Source organism: Populus euphratica, unplaced genomic scaffold (genome assembly GCF_000495115.2).
Source record: "Populus euphratica unplaced genomic scaffold, PopEup_1.0 scaffold105.1, whole genome shotgun sequence".
In the NCBI taxonomy this organism is placed as follows: domain Eukaryota; kingdom Viridiplantae; phylum Streptophyta; class Magnoliopsida; order Malpighiales; family Salicaceae; genus Populus; species Populus euphratica.
In genome coordinates, this window is record NW_011499990.1 from 356,641 (window position 1) to 363,509 (window position 6,869).

Sequence of the window (6,869 nt, forward strand, 5' to 3'; positions counted from 1 at the left end):
ATATAAGACTATCCATGTAAAGGGGTGGTGTGGGCGATGGCTAATAATAAGACATACTAGAAAGGTTCTCTAGAGTAGAGATTGGAATTATAGGATTGTCCCTCTTTACAATAAGTTTCTTAGGTAGATGCTAATATAAGACCAAGTTTAAGTAGTTTTGACAAAGATGTGTACATGAATATGGTGAGATCTTCCTTTCACTACAACATGAATCCAATAGTGAGATCTTCCTTTCACTACAATGTGAATCTAATAGTAAGGGGGTAATATTTGAAGAGTAGGAAGGGTTTGTAAGATTTCATACTTGGTGTGTAATTCAATATATTTATCTTGTTTTAACTTTGTTTTGAGGAAATATATCTTTAAAGGAAGAGTTCTAGGAAAAGATTGGGGGAGAGAAGGTAGTGTATAAGTTGAGGAGGCATTTAACTTATAAATTACAAAGATAAAAGAGGTTTATTAAGAGATGGACAATAATTCTACTAATAAGCTCGTGTCTAAGCCTACCACCAACGAAGGAAGTCAATCCTCAATCTTTAGAGGGAGGAGAAAAAACATTTCCCATGATATTTTAATTGAAGCTACCATGAGAGCTAAAAAGAGAATAGTGCCCTCAAAACAATGGCCTCATTATGTTATTGGGGATATAACACCTATTTTTATGACCGTGTCTCCACCTATGACTATACTTAGCTAGTGACCACCATCATTAAGGCTCTCACCAAGAGTTTCATACCTCATGCTAGATTGTATGATCTTAAGGCAAGCTCTTTTTATGTTAGGCCAAGGATTGGCTTTGCAGATCCTCTTGCACTACCCTTGTATGAGAAAGAGATGAATGTTTTATGGTATTATATTAAAATGAATGATATCATGTTGAGGGTTGATGGCTTGGTAACTATGGACATAATAGAAAAACTCTTAGATCACCTTCTCAAATGTCGATTAATTGTATGATCAAAGTTTTGCTCGTTATTTTAGTCTTACTAAACAACTTCTTCTTTATGTGATAATTTTCTTAGTAGACACATATAGATTTGTCATTGTTTTCTTACTAACATCTCTTTATTTTATTTTAAGGTTTTCTGATGAATATTTGTTTGTAAAGGAATTGGATTGCCAAAAAGAACCAAATAAGGATGATTTTAGCTTAGTTAAAGAAAAACCAAAAAAAGACTTAAAGCCCTAGAGAGGAAAATACATAGTTGAAGGCTTGGTTGAGATAGATTAAAGAGGCTTATGATATCTATATTCGCGATACCCAAGAAGCCTATAGGATAGGTAGAGAGGATAAAGATCACCAAGCATCCAAGCTAAGTCCCATCCTAGAAAAATTTTGTTTGGTAGAATATGAGTCATCCTCCTTTATATAATTTTATAAAGCTTTAAAAGGAAAAATGATAGCTTTAAAGATAAAACTAGTGTCAATAAAGAGGGCCTTTCGAGAGGAGTGTGCTTGGTTAAAGGTATTAAGGGACTCATGGAATAAGTGCTTTATAATATTTAAAGGATTTCAAGCCTTAGATATGTACATTGTAGATAAAGTATTTATGGTTATATCCAGCATCCATTTTTATCATCTGCCAATAGGAATAACAGTGGACTTCTTAGTCGTATTTAACCCTTACCTTATTCTTGATTTTACCAATATTTATCCGGGTCAAGTAGTTATTACTGCCCGTGATGAGTACTTGGCAGATGAGCCTAGGGATTGATGGTAAACTTAGCCTTAGTGAGGAGTAGTAGTCTATAGTAAAGAATGATAGTCTTTTTAGAAATTATCCCTAGTCTTGTAGGCTTTTATGTTTATATTAAGTGCTTTCATTTCTATTGTTTGGTTTATATCAAAGACATTGATTTTATGAATGTATTAATATATGTCACCTGATTTTATCTTGTTAAGCATGTTTAATCTTTTTTTCATACTTGTTTTTTATGATTTAGATTTAAAAGGGTCTAGAACCCTAAATATACCTAAGGTATAAAGCCTTTCAAAGTAGGGGAGTCAATGTCCTTCATCAAGCAACCTCTTTATTTAAGACAATAGAACTACCAAATCTTAGTGGAACTTATATTTAAAACAATTTTAATGCTTAAGACTGGACTTAGATCATACATAGAAAATCAAAGGTCGCTAGTAAACAATCTCAACCTAAGAGGTGTCAGGCATATATAGAACTTGGACCGGTGAAGTGATAAGCCATATTGGATAAAAGTTATAGTTAAATTTATTATCCTCTTACTTGAAACCTAAAGGAGACTCTTGGTTGCAGTTAATACTTAAAGTAGTATTGGAATAATGTGAAGCGTGGGAGTCCCTTAGAGAGTTTTATATATTTGAGGTTGTACTATCAAATATGAGACATGTGGCCTTTCTAATGATAGCGTAAGATCTAGAAGCCCCACTTGAGAGTTGTGTCAATCCTAGATTGTACTAGCGAGTGAGAGGCTCGCGATCTCCCTGGTAATAATATTAGGCCTGAAAGCCCCATAGAGAGTTGTGACAATCCTAGATCATACTGACAAATGAGAGGCTTGTAGCCTCCCTAACTATAACATGAGGCCCAAAAGCCCCACTTAAGGGTTGAATAATAACAATAATGATATATTTTATTTATGAAAATGTTTTTACATATTTATCCACTATAATATGTTTTAAGATGATGTGAATGCCAAAAGTGAAGATGATTCTTTCTTTTTATATTTTAGAAGTGGTAAGTGTTTGTTTTTACTATCATGATCACTCTAAAAGGATCATCCCACTTTTGGGCTAGTTTACCTTAACTCTTCATATTGCTTGTCATTTTTAAATTTCTGAATATCAAGTCTTTAAATTTAAACCTTATATTTTTAATTTTGGTGTTGTGGTGCCGAGTAGTTTTATGTCGATAAGTTTTGCACTGCACTACCACAATCATCAAGATTTTTCTAATAGGTTTAGGTTCTCATTTCTTTTTAAGGATAATAGGTGACCTTAAGATGTGGAAACCCAATTTCAATTAGTATTATGGCCTTAATGGCATATGTGAGGAAGAATGGAGGTTTCCTAGTGGAATTTTTTTTAGTTATTTTGTAGGTCCATAAAATCTTGTTATATTTTTTGTTAACCTTGAGAAAAAAATAAATAAAGTTTGCTTAAATTGCAAACTAACTATATGAGAAATAAAAGTGAAGAAATACATGCATATGGTTAAATAAAAACAGGAATTCAGAAATTTTTTAATATAAATTTATGAACAAAATAATTTGAGAAATTACAATAAACCCGGTCATGTTAAGGGTTGGGTTTAATTTAAGAGAATAATATACTTCAAAGAAATGGAGCCTAAATGCAAATAAGTGAAATTATAGAATATAAACACTCTTCTCCTCACCAAACTTCTACAAGAACCATAAAGAAAGAAAATATAGAGTTTTGTATCCATTTTTGCAAAATCAAAACAGAAACACTAAAATTTCAAGAACTCATCTAAGATTAAGAGTTTATAGATGGAATAAACAATTATGAGCAAGGGATTAACAAGAAAAAATTAAACAAGAAGAGAAGAAGAAGGGCTGGCAGTCATTAGAAAAGAAAAGAGGGAGTTGAATTTCTTCAACTAGTTAAAGATCAAAATTTTCATTCGTACCGGGTAAGGTATTCTAAACATAATCTCAAAATTTATTTCAAATTCAATAATGAATTGATGCCTTGATATTGAATTATATGTTAGGTTTTTTAGACATGAAATGGAAAAAAAGTATTTGTTATTAAAATTAAGTTAATTCATGTGTGGTATGTGATAGAGGGCGTGAAACTCGAATAATCTACCCAAAAAATATAGTTTGTGAAAGTATTATGTGAAGGGAAAAGCGTGACGAATCTGGATAAATTTGTCTCTTGAATTTCGATGAGATTTCAAGTAAGAGAATGAGGGAATTAAGATTGGATTCCTCATCAAAATTATAGTTTTGGATGTTAGCTAACCAAGAAAACTAATCTTGCTCGATTTGAAGTTGTAGAACTCTAGTTATAGGTCACCAACCGATATTAAGTCGTGACTGATTCTGTAGGGCAGTATGACTGATTAGTTGATGAGCAATTTTGACTATTTTGGAGACAGAACTGAGTTCTCCTTCCTTCAGAGAACTTATAGCTTTGTGTCTTAACTTTCCAACAAAATCAATCTCACTTAAAATGGAGTTCTACAACTTTGGATATAGTTAAAAATCTAAGAAGTGTTCAACCAGTAACAATTCAATGTCTAGACAATAACCATTGAACAGTAACAGTTCAATGTCTAGACAGTAACAGTTGGATAATAACAGTTCAATGTCTAAAAAGTAATCGTTGGACAGTAATAGTTGAATAGTAACAATTCAAAATTAGACAGTAACAGTTAGACTTTTACGTGAATACTATATGTAAGAATATAAAAGAATTAAGTCATATGAACACGTATACATTGAGATACCAACTTTGAAAATATACATAATATATGTATGTATATTATTATGGAAAAATAAACATGGATAGAAAGTAACATATGAGTAATGAATGAATATGAATTCTCTATAATATTGGCTTGAAAGAAGCATAACCAAAAACTTCCTTGTGTTTTAAGAGGAGCAACTAGGATTGGATCTTCTGTTAGGGGAGATCACGAGATCGGCAAAGCAGATGCGTGATTTTTCCTACGATTTGCACTTATACAATTTAAAAGTCTTCTAGTGAATGCAACTGCAATAAATATCATATTCAATGTAAATAAAGTCTAGCGTATTTACAAGATTAGCTTCAATTAATGGCATTTGTGATAGGATTGTCGGGAAATGAATTGCAAGATTAGCTTCGACTAATGACATCCATGATAGGATTGCCAGGAAATGAATTACAAGAATAACTTTGGCTAATGGCATCCATGATAGGATTGTCGGGAAATGAATTACAAGATTAGTTATGGCTAATTGCATCCATGATAGTATTGCCAAGAAATAAATTACAAGATTAGCTACAACTAATGGCATCAGGAAATAAATTATAAGGATAGCTTGGGCTAATGATGTTTACATTGGGACGCCCGGGAATGATTGATAAGACTTGATATGTAAAGAGTATCCGTGTTTGAATGACCTGGGAAAATTGATAAATATAATTGCCTAAAAATATCCCGGTTGGATTTTGCAAGGTCACCCAATTCATATAAGTAAATAAGAGTATTTAAATTAAGAATATGCAAATGATTGTTAATTGGGTTTAAATAATTTACAAGCAACATATAAGTTGTCTGTTAGAATTTTTATGGATCCGATAGAAAATTTATACTTCATTCGTATACATTACATGAGCATATGATATTTTGTTTTATCAATATACTGGTATGTTTATTTATGTAACAGGTCTATTAAATATCCAGGGAAATCATTAGTTTAAGACTCTACTTTGTCAAACTTATGTAAATATTTAACTTAAACAAAATGCAATTAAGGCATTTATGTGGTGTGCTTTTGTGTAAACCTTGATGTATTTATAAAAGTTCAACTTAGCATGTAGTACTTTAGTTATCTTGTAATTAACCCTTTTGAAATGTTTAAAAATACTTATTATGTTGTAAATGCTCTCTTTACATGTTAGTAATCCATTTGTTTTAAATTCTATGATATGATATGATACGTGGGCTATGTTCATATTGAACTTACTCACATGATATTATATATATATATATATATATATATATATATATATATATATATATTATGTGAATAATTGAAATAAGGTCTGGAATTATAGGACCTTGTGATGACGGGTTGATTAAGTGAATTGATAGTAGTCAACAACTTGGGATGTCCTAAATACAAACAAAACTCTACTAAACTTTTGGTAGATTTAAAAAAAAAAAAGAATTACCCTCAAACCAAGTGCATATGTTGAGGTCTTTAACATTGATCAAGTTGTACATGTTGGGCCGGGTTATTACATTTTTTTCCACTTTGATTTGGCTTTTTTCATCTTATTTTTTAGCCCATGGAGTTAGACTTTGTTGGTGAGCTTGGCTTGACCATTGATTTAGGGATGTGACACTAAATAAAACTTTTAAACAATATGGAGTCTCTAACATTGTTATTTCATTTCATGGTTGTCAAATTACATCCTATTATTGGTTATCAAGACTTTAGGAAGTCCAAATTGACATATAGTATTCTTCTAAATGAAAAAGATTACTTTATTGGCATTTATGTCTGTCAAGGCCTCAACTTTTATTCATTTGATGAAGTAATTAACAAGTACTAGGAAAAATTATTTGTTACCCATAATCTTAGGACAAAACTCAAAATATTCATTCCTCATTGAAGAAAAGCCAATAAAATATATAATTATCATCTCTGTAAAAGGCTAGCGAGAGATTGAGGCAAATCTTTGGTATTTGTCACATCTTTTAGTCAAGTTTACTGCATTACAAAGCTGCATCACAAAGTATAATTGATAAGTAGACACTTATTTAAGTGGCAAGAGCTTTGCGACCTACATGAAGGTTATATATGATTTTATTGATCTCTTTTAAAACATATATGCTTTCTTCGAGGATAAACACTTAATGAGTGGAGTTGAGATAGACCTTCAGTACAGGACATCATTATCAAAAGATATCTTTTCAGTGAGCAGGTAATGCCTGATAGGTGTTAATCAATCCTTACCGCTAGCAATTAGGGCAGTCACTAGTTTTTTTTCCTTATACTTGGCTTCTCTAAAGTTTCAGTCCACATGTTTAGAGGGGAGCTTTTCTAAATTAAAGCTTGCAAGTTTGGATAAAAGGTCTACCCGATTATTATTGATTAGTACTTAAAAGTGCATTTTTATCATGGTTTTATATCATCATTTTGCACTTGAA